Source organism: Neofelis nebulosa, chromosome 3, assembly GCF_028018385.1.
Source record: "Neofelis nebulosa isolate mNeoNeb1 chromosome 3, mNeoNeb1.pri, whole genome shotgun sequence".
NCBI lineage: Eukaryota > Metazoa > Chordata > Mammalia > Carnivora > Felidae > Neofelis > Neofelis nebulosa.
In genome coordinates this window covers 28,159,723-28,177,144 of record NC_080784.1, presented here as the reverse complement: position 1 = coordinate 28,177,144, position 17,422 = coordinate 28,159,723, and the positions used below count along the sequence as shown (strand labels likewise).

Here is a 17,422-nt window from a genome sequence, read left to right as displayed (position 1 = left end):
TGGTATCATCAGAAGTCAAAGGCAGAATAGGATCTCCCAGACAGGAAGAGAGGTCCGCCAACTCTGTTATTCAGGCATTTTTCCTCTGCCTTCTGCTACTGCTGCTTTCTGATCGATTTGTTGCCCAGTACACCTTCCCCCAGGCTCCGGACAGGACAGACAAAAGTCAATGTCAGTTGGTTTTCTACTTGGTAGCAGTGCAGTTGGAAATGCTCATGTGAGAAGACTCTGACGTTAAATTGGCTCCACCGAGGATTGGGGATTACTGCCTATGCAGCTTCCAATCCCCACATCACCAAGGATAATCAACATCTTGGAGGGAAAATTAACACCTTATGAAAAGCCAATCTGAAAACCCCTAGTATAATTAGATGAGACTAGCTAAGTGTGTTCGTTAGTTCAACACATTTCTGAGGGTCCGATAGGCACCGTGCTTTGTGCCGGACCCTGGAGCACTCAGTGGTACGTGAGACAGACGATCCCTACTTGCCTGAAGCATTCAGTGTGTTGTGTGCCCATTCCCCAAATTCAGATGTCAGAGTCCTAATGTCCAGTACCTCAGAATGTGACCTGATTCGGAGACAGAGTCATTACAGAGGTAACCAAGTTAAAATGAAGTCATTAGAGTGAACCTTAATCCGATATGACCAATGTCCTTATAAAAAGGGGAAATGTGGAGACAGACACACACACGGGGAAGACGCCTGGCAAACATGAAGGCAGAGATCAGGGTGATGCTTCTATAAACCAAGGAGCCCTGAAAATCGCCAGGAAACCATTAGAAAGTAGGCAAGAGGTGTAGAAATATTTTCTCACCTGGACCTTAGAGGGAACCAGTTCTTCCAACACCTCGATCTTGGACTTCTAGCTTCCATAACATGAAGCGATGCGTTTCTGTTGGTTAAGCTGCCTAGTTTGTGGTACTATGTTCCAGCAGCCCTAAGAAACCAAATATGTATGCCTTCCACAAAATAATGTCACCTAAAAGGGAAGAATTCATGAAAAATTAGAAAAACCTTTCCTGATTTTCCTTTAACCAGCTGAGGGATCCAGCTTCCAATAAACAAAGCTGACCTCCATCACTCCCAATGGCAACAACCATTCCCAGAGATGCATGACCAGCTGCCTCTGATGGAACGAGGGCCACAATAAGTGAGGGCTCCTTGGGGGCCTGTAGAGAGGACCTTAAGGGCCAGTGGAATAAGAAATAATAATAAAAAGAAAAAAACTCTCCAAAAATTGTCTGAGGGTTCCAGGATTATCCTGTCACTTTATCTGTCTCAAAAACTTCTGGGATGTACTGGCTGGCTTCAAAGATATAAAATTTCTAAATTGCTATTTTTAACCTGGGTTCTAATCCCATTTTATGCTTCGGTCAACTCTGACCTCAGGCAAATCTTGTCTCCTCTCTGAAACTCAGTGCACCCATTTGTAGAGCAGGAATCTAGACTACAAGATACATAGATTCTCCCTTTAAATTCAGTTGCTATGCAATTTTCCCCTCACTAGTATTGGGTAGTCTACGAAAGTAATGATGATGATGATGATAAATGTGAGGGCTTCTTTTACCGAGTTTTGTTCTATGAAGTTTTTATAAATTAATGAATTTAGTCCATGAAACTCTTTTGGAAGAAAAATAAAAGCAAATAGCTCTTGGTCATTCTCCAATTTCTCCACATACCCAGACTCAGTGGAATAAAAAAAGTTGTCGTCACAAGGAAGCAAGTGACTGTCTCAACAGTGTGTGAAATGGTTCCTAACCTTTAGAGCACCAGATGAAATGGCTTGGTCTGCCTTGCATGCTAGACATGGGGCCTGAAGTCAGCCACAGATGCCACATCCCGGGCAAACAACCCAACACAAGTGGGCCTGTGTAGCCTATTAGCAAACTCTCATAAGCAATTATACAGAGACCGCTGGCCAAAAAGCCATTGACAGAAAAGCGAATTCAGTGTGTGATGAAACCATTGCTAAGAATTCCACCTATTCTAGAAACACATTCCATGAAAAATAACTCCTCTCAGGAAGAGGCTAAAGTCCAGTACATTGTTGAGGCTTCTAGGTACTGCTAAGGGTCAATACTTTTGTCTGGAAACCAGAAGCAGTGGGGCCGGCCTGGAGGAGGAGGTCACTGGGGCCACCTCTCCTCTTGCGAAGTGGGACAATAGGATCAAGATGACCAGGTACACTCTGTGGTGGCCACGTGCTACCTGGAAAGAATTTACGAGCCCTAAAAGAACACTTCTTGGAACTCTCTGTTGCAAAGACAGGGAAGGATATGATGAAAATTTGTGGGCTTAGTTCAGCCTCTTTTAATGCCTTCTTTGTAACTAGAGGATTTTTTAAAATTATACAAGTGGAAGCACTTTGAAAAGTGAATTAAAAGATTTTTTAGGGGAGCCTGGGTGGCTCAGTCAGTTGAGCATCCGACTCTTGAATTCGGCTCAGGTCATGTTCCCAGGGGAACATGGGGGGGATCCCCAGGGGGGATCGAGCCCCCCACAGGGCTTTGCGCTGAGTGTGGATCCTGCTTGGGATTCTCTCAATCTCTCTGTCTCTCTGCCCCTCCCCTCTCTGCTTGTGCTCTATAAATAAGTAAATAAATAAATAATATTTTAAAAATATTCTTTAAAAATAACACCACAACTTTAGTGTGCATTGTCTTGTAACAAAAGACAAATCGTTGATTAAATTTGAATCAATCATCCGTCATTAAATCTGACACCATTTAGTCATCTCTATAGATCAGTGACTTTGTCTAAAACCATCATCCTATAAGGAACTTCTGAGTAGAGGAGCAATCAAAACTATAGATTCATATCTATATGAATAATCCATATGAGTATATTGAACTAAAAGGAATCTTCTAGAATATCTGATCTAACTCCCTATCTTTTTACCGAGAATACCGAGGTGCGGAAAGAAATAAGTAGTGTGCCCAAGATCACGTAGCTAGTTAGAGACAGAGCTAAAAGGAAACCCACAGCTTCTGACACTGGGTGAGCCAGGACTCAGCGTTACCCCCACCACCTCCTAGATGCCCTCAGATCCTTCCCTGCACTCACCTCAGTGACTCACCACTGGCCTGGTTCTTCATTTCTATCTCTTGCGCATGAAGGTTGGGGGGCTGACCATCTGTAAAATAGAAGCGTCTTTAGAATTATATTTTTGAATATCTAGAAACATCATTTTAAGTAACTGGGCTTATAGCCAGAATTTTCCACCGAGTGCTACCACCAAATAACTTGAATCTCATTTGCCAGACTTTCTTCCCTAATCTCCCTTCCCCTGTCCTCTATTAACAAAACAAAACAAAACAAAACAGAACATCAGGAAGAAGGAACAAGGAAGAGGCTCTCCATAACTGCAAGAATGCAGAACTGGTCCCTGGTTCCTCAAGGCCTGGCTGAAGCCAGGGGGAGGCTGAGAACAGTTTTCAGGAAATGGGCCCCTCTAGAGGGTTCCCAGAGTGACAAGCAGCCATACTGGGTGTAGACTGAAGAGCTAGCTTTTGTAGGGAAGTCGCTCAGGTGAATGAAGTTCGATGGGAAACAAGTTGGGGAAGCTTTAAGCCATGGATTCCTGCACAGGACCCTTGGCCCTTAGCACTTTGGTGCTTAATGTTCTCAGCTTCAGCCGTGGACACACGATCCCACAATCCATGACATACTCATCTGTAACTTTGGGGAGACACCAGTTTGAATCCCATGCTTTGAGGGGACTGTGAAGAAGTCAGCCCGTTGGCTAAAGCATGGGCCTAGCTCAGTATCCAACTTTCCTACTTCACTGGCCGTGATTCTTTTTCTTCTGACACCAGCTTCTGACATGACAGCGTATGCTAGAATGGTATTGTATATGTGAGGATTTCCAGAGCTCTAGTGTTTTTCCAAATCATCAAAGATCTGCTCTGCAAGACCTGTCTGTGGAATCCCTCAGAGATATTCATTCGGCCCATGGCTGAAAACTGAAGAACAATCCTTTGATCAACTTGTCCTGAAATTCTTTTTTGTTTGTTTGTTTGTTTGTTTGTTTTTTGAGGGGGGGGGTGCAAATGAGCAAGGACAGAGAGAGAGAGAGAGAGAATCCCATGAAGGGGAGAGAGAGAGAGAAGCAGGGCTCACCCAAAACAGGACACAACCTCCCCTGACGTGGGACTCAAACTCATGAACTGTGAGATCATGACCTGAGCCGAAGTCAGATGCTTAACCGACTAAGCCACCCAGGTGCTCTCCTTGCCCTGAAATTCTTCCATCATTCTCTTGGCAGTTTACCTGCCATCTTCTCTTAGCCTTCAGCCCTATTCCTTCTCCTTCATTATGGCTCTTTCCCCTTGCTTGTCTAACCTGTAGGGTCTTTCCGTGCCTCGCTAGGGTAGTGGTGGACCTCCGCTTTCCAGAGCAGAGGTTCAGACGCAGCATGCATGTAGAGCTGATAGTCTGTTGCATCTTCTAGTACCCTGCTCGCTGGTTTCATCAGCTAGAAGAACCCTAGGGGAAAACCTGCATGTCCACGGATAGGGGTCAGATAACCACAGACATGTTCAGCAAGTTGGCAAGAGATGAACAGAAACCAAACTGCACAAGGAGAACTCAAGGAAGCCTCTAGCCTCAGGGAAGGTGGCGGCCAGTGTTGACTCAACAGCTGAGTAAGAGGTGGAGGGAAGTGGTCCCTGGAACAACACGGGGACTGTTTCCTGGGATCCTTTGCCCATTCCACCACTCCAACAGCTTTTGTGGAAGACAGAGGCAGAGAAGCCCTGTCCCTATGTATTTTGCAGAAGAACAGTAAATATCAGCAGTCTGGAGTGTAGCAGCAGGCGGGGCACTGAGCAGAAGTCTGGGGTAAGGGAGCTCTCGTGGTGGGTGTGCCCGTCAGCTGGATTGGCAGACCCAGGGAGAACCGTGGGATGGGCGGCCCCCCTGGGGTGGCCCTGAGGGGGTCTGCAGGAAACAGTGCCTACAGATCAGTGAGCAGGTCTGCAGCCACGGTAGCCCCAGAGGGTCCCAAGGGGCGATCTGCCAAGAGACCAACACAGCGTGGTGAGATGAAAATCTGCCAAGAGGATCATTTAGATTGAAGACCTCCAGTGAACTCAGACACTCTACCGAAGGGAGGAGATTGACATGGAAAGGGGCCTCGGGTCCTGCAGTCAAGAAAGTGGAAAGATCCAGCCACATTTGGGCCTGCGTAGGCATGTGCTCTTACCTTTCTTGAGAGTCATAAGGTTGGACAACGTGAAGTTTAACAACAGTTTGTAGACAGCTCTGAACAATTCACAGAAGAGGGGTCTCTTCATTTCTCTGTGAACCACTGTGCATGATTTGGCATAGATACAGACATAAAAGAAGTAAATCATAAGAACCAAGCAGGCATGTGAACCCACCATGGGAAATGCAGTTTGCTACAGGACAGGGAGGTACAGAAATCATCCTACCAAGAGGAATTCTAAATCGTGTGATGTATGGTGTGCACGCTTTTATTTCTTCTTATTCAAATGAGCAGCATTTTCTGTGTATATGTGGACTCAGATTATTGGGCCTCCACCTTGGCCTCTAGTTTACCCAAGTTCAATGAACCCTGGTGTGGACCTCCAAAGATCGCCAAAAATTGCCCTAAAGACTTTGGACAACGATATCACCTTAGTGCTCTACATTTAGCATGCTTCCTTTCCACTGACTCAGTAGAGCCCTGTCCTACATTCTGGGACAAGAATGCTAACTCTTCTCTGCAGGAAGGCTCTGAGGATTGAGGGGGCTTTCTTTGTGTGGGCCATAAAAATCATTAGTACTTATTGTTAAAAAAAAAAAAAACAACTTAGATTATAGAAATGCATAAAAGTAAAATATAAAAAGTTCTTTATTTTCCAACAGAACTTACTCCCATGCAGACGATCCAGACTCCCAAAAATAGACTCTGTGAAGAGGCTGGGGTACGTGTTTTATTTTCCAAGTATATTGAAGAACCCCTCCCCGCCCCCACGGACACACACACACACACACACACATACACACACACACCAAGAAATGTAATCATACTACCCATAGTATAGGCATTTTGCTATTTCAATCGATACTCTGTCTTGAACACCTTTCCTGCCAGCACTTACAGATTTCCCTTATTATAGTTTTTAATAGCTGCATGGTTAGTCCGTTCTATATATGAACCATCTTTATTTAATCCATCTTTTATTCATAGACATTTAAGTTATTTTGAGTTTTTTGCTTTTGCAAAGAATGCTACAAAACTATCCTCGTGCAGATATCCGTGCACGGTTGCATGGTTTATTTCTAAAGGTAAATTTCCTGAAGTAAAATCGCCAGATCAGGGGGTGTATGTGTGTTTTGTATTTTAATGAATATTTTCAAAGGTTGTACCAGCCTATCCTCCCAGAGAGGTGGTGTTTGTGGATGTGGAGTGTGTTATTGCTCCAGGTCTTGAGAGATCCCTGCCTTGCCTATGAGGCTTGGAAGTAAAATCCTGGGGTGCCTGGGGGATTCAGTTGGTTAAGCATTCCACTTCGGCTCAGGTCATATCTCGTGGTTTATGAGTTCGAGCCCCGAGTCAGGCTCTGTGCTGACAGCTCCGAGCCTGGAGCCTGCTTCAGATTCCGTGTCTCCTCTCTCTCTCTGCCCCTCCCCCTCCCCTCAAAAATAAAAACATCAAAAAAAAATTTTTTTAAAGAAGTAAAATCCTGGGCATCCATTTTGACTAAAAGAGCTCTCTGGTGCTCTTGGCCATTAGAAATTCAGCAAGTTCACAGTTCCACCAGTTTATTTATGGACAAGGTGGTCTTCAGCAGTTACGGGGGAGGTGCCGTTTCAGAACCACAGAAGGTTGGCACAATAGGGTCCCCAGGGAGATGGTTGCAATCGACCTCCTCATTTGACAGATGAGCAAATGGAGCTGTGGGCGGATGCTGTCTCTGGTGTGCATCACCCTGTCCCCATCCTTCTGTGAGATGTGGGTGTTCATCAGTCATCCAGAACTTCTGGGTCTTTCTAATGCAACCTCGGTACGGGGTGGGAGGGGACCTGCTTGTGGACGTTTGGCCGGCCACCAAGGCTGTGAGAGGTGTTCCCGCAATGTACGTCATCCCAGTGTAAATACGTGGTACCTGCACGGGGCTGGACAAAATGATGACACTGTGTTTGTTGAACAACAGATTGAGGTATAAATCTACCTCTCGTGGCATGACTCACTCTTCAGCATGTGATCTGTGGGAGCATCCCTCTCCATCCCAGCCTTCCTACTTCAGCCGTTAGAGTCAGAACTCCCTCCCTGTCAGTATGTCTACCCAATTTCCCACCTCTCTGTCTCCTCACCAGAAGAAGAAGCCTGGCTCCTCTGAGTGGTCGGACTGGCAAGAAGGAAGGGCCCCCCCTGGGTCCTGTCCCAGAAGAGGTGTGCCTGGAGCGCCACCCTCCCAGGCTGCCTTGTCAAGTGTGTGGGTGCACACCTTACAGGAGGCGCCTGACCTGGTCCAGCTCTGACTATGTGCCCGCACGCGTCTGGGGATAGATGGGCAAACGGATTCAGTATCTCTGTGGCCCTAGTTCTAGGCTGACTCAGTCTGGCTAATCAGAGGATATTTTCATCAGACTTCTGTTTTGATCTTTTGATTGATACAGAACTCACCGGAAGAAAGGAGTTTTATTCATTGGCTGTCTTACAACCATAACATTCGCCCTCAAAGGCTGTGAGTTTGAGGACAGGGGAGATAGACCCAGTGACTCACCTAACAAATGCTCAAAGGCTTTCTGTGTGCAGCAGCTGGTGGGCCACGGGACCCTCGTTCCTTTTCCCCTCAAGGAACAGGGATCCAGTTGGACTGGGTCTCTCAAGTATATTCAGTAAGGCAATGCCCTTTTTTACCAGACTGATAGGATTGGGATCCAGGAACCTCCTGGAACTTCAACAGGCTGGTTAGCAAGGGTGCAGAGGGGCCTGCAAAGCTGAATTGCACAGAAGAATTGTGAGACCACGTACGCACGCGTGCGCACGCGCGCGCGCACACACACGTGGGGTCGGGGTGGGGCAATTAGAAAATAATTAAAAATATAACGGAGCCACATCTCTCAAATCGTTAGGAATGTTCCTGATACGGGAAGAAAACCAAAAAACAAGTTGCAGACTAATGCATTTACTTTAATTATATTTAAGTAAAAACAAACCAGAAAAGAATCTATCTCTATGTAAATATGCATTTGCATCTGTTTGAATGAGCAAGGGAAAATCGTGGAAAGTAGATAGCAGGTGTTAGTGCTGGTAGCTCAAGAGGATGGGCTTGGCGAGGAGGCCAAAAGAGAGGGCTCGCTTTCATTTTAGAAATCTTTGTACCATTGCCATTGTTACAATAAACTTGTCTTAACTTTTGTACCAAAAACCGTCAGGGGAGGAAATTAGATGAAAAGGAAAAGGAAAATGTTAGTTCCAAATTCGCATATTTCTCTGTGTTTGGGGGGAAGGGAGAGAGAAAGGGGGAAGCAACGGATAGAATAGTGTATATCATATGATCTATTTATGTCAACGAAAATGATTCATTCACACATATGCTAGTATTGCATCAAAATATATTTCAGTATAGGGGCGCCTGGGTGGCGCAGTCGGTTAAGCGTCCGACTTCAGCCAGGTCACGATCTCGCGGTCCGTGAGTTCGAGCCCCGCGTCAGGCTCTGGGCTGATGGCTCGGAGCCTGGAGCCTGTTTCCGATTCTGTGTCTCCCTCTCTCTCTGCCCCTCTCCCGTTCATGCTCTGCCTCTCTCTGTCCCAAAAATAAAAAAATTAAAAAAAAAAAAAAATTAAAAAAAAAAAAAAAAAAAAAAAATATATTTCAGTACAGTTTGAAATATTTGTCGTGGGCATGCAATTCCTTCATTTGTCAAAAAAACTTAATTATATTTGTGAATAATTTATAATACAAGGAGAAAATGCTGGTGAGGTATTAAACAAAAGAGCAGTATATCAACCTGCTTACATATTAAAATTTCAATAGTAAGGGAACAGTCAGGGGAAATGTACAGACAAAAGACTGGGTGAAAAAGTGCCATAATGTCAACAGTGACGGTTAAATTATAGGTGGCATTTGCTAAAATTAAAAACAGGTCCTGTGGGCATGACTTCACCTCTGAAGCTTAGGGTTGGGAAAGATCTGGCCTGGTTGCGGATAGATAGCAGATTCTAGGACCACAGCACCTTCCTGGTACCCCTTGGGGGTCCTGCATAACGCCCTCAGTGTCAGCTAGGACATGGGAAGGACTGTGCAAGAAACAAAGCAGCCAGCACAGAGAGAAAAGCAGCTGCCAGCCCTCACTCCAGTGACAGGGTCAGTACCCTTTTCTCTGACTACAGACAATATTATGAAAGATGGGGAAAAAAACTTCATTGGTTTGAATAGAAGTGAAGAATGTTCTATGTTAAACAGCAGCCTTTTACTAGAGAGACTCAGAACACAGACTCTGGAGTTAGACTGCTTGGATTCGAATTCCAGCTCTGCAAACTGGGTCAGGTGCACGCTTCTTCACTTCTCCATGCCTTGACGTTTTCATCTACAAAATGGGAAACATAAAAATAATAGCATATGCCCCATAGGGTCCTCATGAAGAGTCAACAAGTTAAAAGATATAAAAATCTTAGAGTAATACTTTGAACATAGTACTATATAAGTGTTTGCTATTGTTACTAACAATATTATTCCTTACATATTTAGAAAATGGTGGCACTAATTCTTGGTCTGTGGTCATTGCTTTAATAATTTTTACAATTTATTGGAGGTCAAAGTTGTGTCTGGAAAATACATGGATCTCTCAAGGTGCCTGGCTGTCTCAGTTAGAAGAGTATGCAACTCCTTTTTTTTTTTTTTTTTTAATGTTTTTGAGAGAGAGAGACAGAGACAGAGCGTGAGCTAGGGAGGGACAGAGAGAGAGGCAGACACAGAATCCGAAGCTGGCTCCAGGCTCCGAGCTGTCAGCACAGAGCCCAATGCAGGGCTCGAACCCACAAGTGGTGAGATCATGACCTGAGCCGAAGTCGGGTGCCCAAGCGACCGAGCCACCCAGGTGCCACTGCCTCCCGTGCAACTCTTGATCTCAGAGTTGTTAGCTCGAGCCCCACATTGGGTGTAGAGATTACTTAAAAATAAAATTATTCTTAAAAAAAGAAAATACAAAAGGGCACCTGGATGGCTCAGTTGGTTAAGCATCCAACTCTTCATTGTGGCTCAAGTCATGATCTCAGAGTTTGTGAGATTAAACCCCACATCGGGCTCTGTGCAGATAGCGTGGAGCCTTCTTGGGATTCTCTCTCTCCCACTCTCTCTCCCCCTTCCCTGCTCTCTGTCTCTCAAAACAAATAAATAAGCTTAAAAAAAAAAAAAAGAAAATACATGGATCTCTTCAGGAAGGGCCATGGGGTCAAAACAAACAGTACATGAAAGCTTTGCCCTAATTGGCTCTCCCATGCAGGCTTGGGTTTGAGAGCCTAGAGGTCTTGCAGAAAAATTATGCACTGGGGCAGGTGGTGGAGACAAAAGACATTCTCAACAGGGAACACCTCAGACCAAAGTCTTGGAATTTTCCTTAGCAAATTTAAGAAGCTTTATACTATTTCAACTCATAAAGCTAACCAACCAGGTCTGAAGCACTCCTTATATTTCAGGACACGGTCTGTATTGTTCTTGGAGCCACCATATCACACGCTATTTCATTCATGCATGAACCAAAGTGAGCCCAAAAGAAGATTCTACAACTGATATGCCATCTGCATCTCCTTGGATAAATAAACAGGTAAAGGACAACAGCCACACAACTAAATGAATATCTATAAATATTGTCCATCTAACTCTGTTTTCAGGTGCTATATATTTAGTTATTGGGAATGCTCATACCTTCATTCATCAAGTTCTGCCCAGGTAAGGTCCTATATGACCATGTCTTCTGCAAAGTGTCCCCTACTAGTCACTCCCAGATCCCATGGATACCCTGCCTTTTGGAATTCTTAAGCCTCTTAAATAATTCCCAACTTAGTTATAGACTAACTTGCATTGTTCCAGGTGTTTCATATGTGTTTGTCTCTCTTCTTGATAAACTTCTTGATGATAAATGGTATAAACCTACTCCCTGTCTGTCCTTTCCCCACACCTGAAAACAAACAAACAAACAAAAAAAGCTGAGCATACTATGAAACTTAATATAGAATCATAGGCTCCCAGAATCTGAGAGCTAGAAGGAACTTTAATCTATGGAAGGACTCCTTTCATAAGATGAGGAACCTCATCTAGCATCATCTACCAGGAGGACTATTGAATCTGAAGTGTGGACATGCCAATAAACACACACAAACATACACACATTCTTAGTAGCCAGTTCAGTTGAAGTCAAATAGGCACCATCTACCATGACAGACCCAGACACAGCAGAATTCTAAAGCAACCTCTGATCAGCCAAAGGGAGACCTAACACGTCTTTCTCCATCTGCTGAGACGGGACTCGTGAGATTTCTGGGAGCTGTTCTTTTTTATTGTCTTTGCCCTACAACTGCAAAGGGAAAGCACCGTGGCTTAACTAGCCCTAAAGTCTCAGCCAGTAAACCTTGGACACATGCTTTCTAGTCCACACTGCGAAGCACTGTGTTAACATGGTACTCGATCCTGTTAATCGCACTAATCAGGAAACTCCGTGCAGAGTTTTATTTATTTATTTTTAATATGAAATTTATCGTCAAGTTGGTTTCCGTACAACACCCAGTGCTCATCCCAACAGGTGCCCTCCTCAGTGCCCATGCGGAGTATTATACCTTTATGCTAATCTATCTTTCTCATAAAATGTAAATAGGGCTAGACATTCAGTCCAGGATACTTTTCACCCTCATATGAAAAGAAACAACTGCTGGCCGGGGGCCCAGGGTGGGTGAACATGGACCCCAGCAACAAGTCCCATGTCTTGGTTTCTTCCTTCCCTAATGAGCACAGATGGAACCAGGAAATTGGTTCCCATAGTTATTAACTGTGACTTTGGGGGTAAAGCAAACCCCATGCTTTCCTCACTGCATTTATAAAGCACACACGGTAAGAAGGAATGGGACTTCACTGGTCACCCACAAACTTCTTGAATCCTGTGAGTCAGAAGTGCCATTGCAAGTGGGGAAGGACTTTGCAGCTTGAGTTTGGTGGTGGGGCTTCTGGTGTGATTAATCTCGGAGAAACCTTCTTCCTCTTGCCTTGCATCCATTAGACTATGCACTAATCAGCGATCGTGTGTCATTTATTTTCGTATCTTCACACTAGCAAAGAGCCTGGCATGCAGGAAGTGCTCCAGATGTAGTGATTGAACTGATGTGAAAGTGACCAGAGTAGACGGTGGGCAGGCTATGACCCCTGACAGTAACCGGCCCCTTCAAGATGCTTTCCCTCTATTCACCACCAGTCGCCACTCCTTTTCCTCTCTGCACATCTCTGAGATTGAACAGGTTGGCCCTGACTGCAGAGCAACCCCCAACCGGCTCTCATCTAGTTTAGAAAACTGACATTTGTTTACAGATGATCCCAGATTACACAATGCTTGCCACTTTCCCCAAATATCATGCGTCAAAACGTAGCCTGAATATAGATAGTAAAACGATCACTGATGTTCTGCCTAAAGGCCTTCCACAAGCTGCAGAAAGAATATTAATTCTGTGCCCTATTTGTTTTCATTGCCTAAGGGAAGCCCGGGACAGACACCAGTGCATCTTTAATCTTCTCTGTTTCCTGTCTGGGGAGAGGCAGACTGACTCTCCTTCCACAGACTTTCATATTCAACCCTATCCATTCATGTCAAACTGCTGAGCCAGGAGAAAGCACACAGGAATCTGATGGAAGTTTTTTCCCAAGTGAGGAGTACCATTAGTGTAATATAAATACAACAAAACCTTACAACAGTTCTGAAATGACTTTCTTCTGCATCTATTCAAACACAGGATGTTTCTTCTTTCATAACAGTCCAGTAGAAGGACTACCAGAATGTTTTGCCTCTCTGCCAAGTTCTGTGTCTCAAAGTTTACCCACAGCCCAAATTTCATACAATTATTGAATTGTAGAATTGCAAGAACGCTTCTTAGGTTACCATATAATATTAAGTATCTTTTTCATTCCAAAGGCTTGACTAGCCTTAAAGTCTACGTCTTTCTATAACATCCTAGATTATTTGTGGTCTTATATTCTAATAGAAGTCCAAAAAAATGGAACAGTAGCTGTACTTACGATTTAGTTTTCAGCATTTCCTGAAATTGATTTTACCATAAAGTAAGTGAGCTTTAGAAAGGAAAACATGTTTAAGGACCCAGAGTCTGCTCTATTTGGACTTTGAGAAAAACCGTTCATTTTTCTAGCAAACTTAGAAACTATTTCTTAAAAACAATTTTTAAGCAAAAGAAAGGATTTCCTGATAATGCTTTGGCAAGTAGTAATCTTTGACAAGGATAAACCTTGCGAGAGCTTTTTTGACCTAGCTTTTTCAATGAATCGTTCTCACTATTACATTTCTTTTAAAAGAACATAATAATATGTTTAATGCATTAAGGGACAATAAAGATTATACCAACTAGTCAATCAAAAAGTACAAACGGCCCTTACTAGGTGGCAATGGTTGGCCTAGATTTTCAGTCTGCATAATTGATCCTGCACAGAGGTAAGCACGTCTGCAGCCAGCTATGCTGAGGATGAACCGGAGCCTTCTTCAATGATTCTAGCCGACAGAACATGCTCACAAGTGGATGTCTCCTGTTACATGCTGCCTAGCACCACAGTCTTTGTGGGTGATGAAATACAAACCATCACCACTGGAAAACACACACACAACCACGCACACACGTTTCATCATACCCACTGTCTTTCGCTATACTGCGTCATGGATCTCCCCAACAGGAACAGGACTAGGGTGCAATGAGTGAGGCACTCATCTTGGGAACAAAATTTAGGATGATACCAAAAAACTCAATCACCAAGATAAATGATAGTTTAATGCAATAGTCATGAAAATAAAATTCAATGCAAAGAAACAATCCATGACAGACAAAATATTGAAAGTTTAAATAACAAGATGCAACCTGTCCCTTGTACAACCTTGCCTCACTTGTCTTACACCAACCTTGGCCCTTGTTCCAATAAAACTTTATTCACAAAAACAGGCAGCCAGCCATGGGCCATGGTTTGCCAAACTGATTTTTTTATATTGCATTAAAATACTATTTATCTTGATTACTGAGTTTTTTGGTACCCCTTTAAATATCATATCCTTACCCTGGTTCTGTTCTCCCACTGAACAGTAAATACTATGAGGGCAGAAACCAAGTGTTAATTCATCTTTGGTACACAAGTGCTCATTGAATTCTCAGAAGTGATTCTCAGAGATGAAATTTACATTCCAATCATTTCCCTAAATGTAATCCTTAATTTTCTGGTAAAAAAGATACATAGATTGTCCCTTAAGAGAAATGGAAATATATAGCATGAACTACAAATATAATCATCATATTTAATATGGATGTTTTACTTCTAGCAATTTATCATAAGAAACTAATTCAGCTAAGCAAAAAGATATAGGTATGAAAATATTCATGGCAGCATAAATAATTCCCAAGGGAGGAGAGCTGTTTAATATATGATCATATGTTAATATGACAGAATCATATGTATTATTAAAGAAAATAATTCTTAAAGACATTTAAAAATTTGAAACATTTTGTATCATAAACTAATAAAAAGTACAAAATACTAAGAAATATGTACACCATGGAAAATAAACCAATGTATACAATTCAAAATTAATATGCAAAACAAGCTTTTTTAGGATTATGGAATTACATTTTCACATTTTCTACTAAATTACTCTTTAATCATGTTTTCATAGTGCTTCTATTAAAATAATTTGAATTAAAACATTTTGAATAAAATATTCTCAGCACAGGGTAAGTCCAATACCTATAGCAGATTTCCTCTCAATGAATATCCCAACCCATGGTAAGAGGAATTGAAAACCAGAGAACAAAAAGTGATCTTTCTTTTACTTCCAGTTAATTCTTCACTCTTGATTTTTCTTACAAAGCTTTCAAAATTACTCTGTCTAAAAGCGTGGCAAATACTAGGGGGAATCACATGGAGAGGATTTAAATATCACAAGTTTCCACTTCAAATGTAGATGAGCATAGAGGTAAAGAAAGAGGGAAAGTGTTCTAGGGCAGAGACCAGTAAACCAAGGTCCTTGGGCCCAATTCAGGTTGCAAACTAACAATGGTTTTTATATTTTTTAAGGGTTGAGGAGAACAAAGAGGAAGAGAAGGAGAGGAAATGATAGAGGCTTACGTGGCCAACAAAACCTAAAATATTTACCATCTGATCTTGTACAGAAAAAGTGCCAGTCTCTGCTGTAGGAGAAAAAATAATACATGTCTCTGTGTTAGTCGACTTTATACATTTCTTTAATTAGTAGCTTTTACCTTTTTAGAGCAGTTTCAGGTTTCCAGAAAAATCGAGCAGAAAGTACAGGGTTCCCACATAGCTTCCCCCTCCCAGTTTCCACTGTTACTAATATTTTGCATTAGTGTAGTAATTTGCTACAGTTGATAAACCAATATTGATATTATTATTATTAACTAAAGTCCATCATTTACATTAGTCTTCACTCTCATTGTCGTACAGTTCCATGAGTTTTGACAAATGCATAGTGTTAAGTATCCACCGTTACGGTATCATACAGCATATAGTTTCACTGCCCTAAAAATCTCCTGTGTTTCACCTTTTCACCCCTCCCTTTCTCCTCCCAAAACACCTGTCAAACACTGATCTTTTTACTGTCTCTGTAGTTTGGCCTTTTCAGGAATGTCATACAGTTAGAATCATACAGCATGCAGCCTTTTCTGACTGGTTTCTTTCACTTAGCAATATGTATTCAAGATTCCTTCATGTCTTGTTGTGGCTTGATAGCTCATTTCTTTCTATCACTGAATAATATTCCATTGCATGGATGTACCACAGTTTGTTTATCCATTCACTCATTGAAGGACATCTTGATTGCTTCCAAGTGTTGGAAATGAGGAAAATTATGCTATAACATTCATGTGCAGGTTTTTGTGTGGACATAAATTTTCAATTCATTTGAGAAAATACCAAGGATTGCTAGATCCTATGGTAAGATATGTTTAGCTTTGTAAGAAACTATCAAACTGTCTTCCAAAGTAGCTGTGCCATTTTGCTTTCCCACTGGCAGTGAATGAGAGTTCCGGTTGTTCTATATCCTCACTGTATTTGATGTTGTTAGTGCTTGGCTATTGGCTACTTTAAAAGGTATGTAGGAACATCTCATTATTGTTTTAATTTGCAATTTTCTGATGACATATGATGTTGAGTATGCTTGTTTGCCATTCATAGATCTTTGGTGAGCTATCTGTTCAAATATTTTGCCCATTTTTAAATTGGGTTGTTTTCTTATTATCAGGTTTTAAGAGTTCTTATATATTTTAGACACAAGTCTTTTATCAGATGTGTGCTTGCAAGTATTTCTCCCAGTCTGTGATTTGTCTTTTCATTCTCTTAATGGTATTTTTTGCAGAGCAGAAATTTTTAATTTTAATAAAGTCCAACTCATCAATTTTTTGTGTCATGGATCATGCTTTTTTTGTGTGGTGTCTAAAAACTCATCACCAAACCTAAGGTAACCTAGATTTTTTATCTATGCTACCTTCTAAAGATTTGTAGTTTTGCATTTTATATTTAGGTCTATGATCTCTTTTGAGATATTTTTTGTGAAAGATGTAAATTCTGTGTCTAGGTTCCTTTTTTCTGCTTAAGGATGTCCATTTGTTGCACTGCCATTTGTTGAAAAGACCATCCTTTCACCATTGAATGACCTTTGCCCCTTTGCCAAAGATTAATTATATTTGTATGGGTCTATTTCAGGGATCTCTGTTCTATTCTGCTGATCTATTTGTCTATTCTTCCACCGACACCATGCTGTCTTAGATACTGGAGCTTCATAGTAAGATTTGAAGTTGGGTACTGTCTGTCCTCCAATCTTGTTTTTCTCCTTCAATATTATGCTGACTATTCTGGGTCTTTTACCTCCCATATAAACTTTAAAATTAGTTTGTCAATATCCACAAAATAATTTGCTGGGATTTTGACTGGAATTGTGTTGAAACTATAGATAAATTAGGAAGAACTGACATCTTAACAAAATTGAGTCTTCCTATCCATGAACATGGAATATCTTTCTATTTGTTTTTTATTTCTTTCATCAGAATGTTTTAGTTTTCCTCATATAGATTATGTACATATTTCATTATATTTACACCTGTGTAGCTAATTTTTGGTGCTATTGTAAATGGTGTCATATTTTTTATTTCAAATCCCAAATGTTCATTGTTGATCTATAGGAAAGCAATTGGTTTTTGT

General features: G+C 42.0%; 1 long non-coding RNA gene across 2 annotated transcripts in view; it reads left to right on the top strand.

The window, feature by feature from the left end:
* Positions 1-17,422, top strand: part of LOC131506502 (uncharacterized) — a 59,158-nt gene that overhangs the window by 16,726 nt on the left and 25,010 nt on the right. The window contains exons 3-4 of one of the 2 annotated variants that reach the window (XR_009258983.1): positions 10,654-10,781; positions 12,697-13,021. This is a non-coding gene — a long non-coding RNA (uncharacterized LOC131506502). Of the gene's footprint in view, positions 1-10,653; positions 10,782-12,696; positions 13,022-17,422 lie in introns of those variants that run through there. The other variant, XR_009258982.1, reaches the window with a different exon arrangement.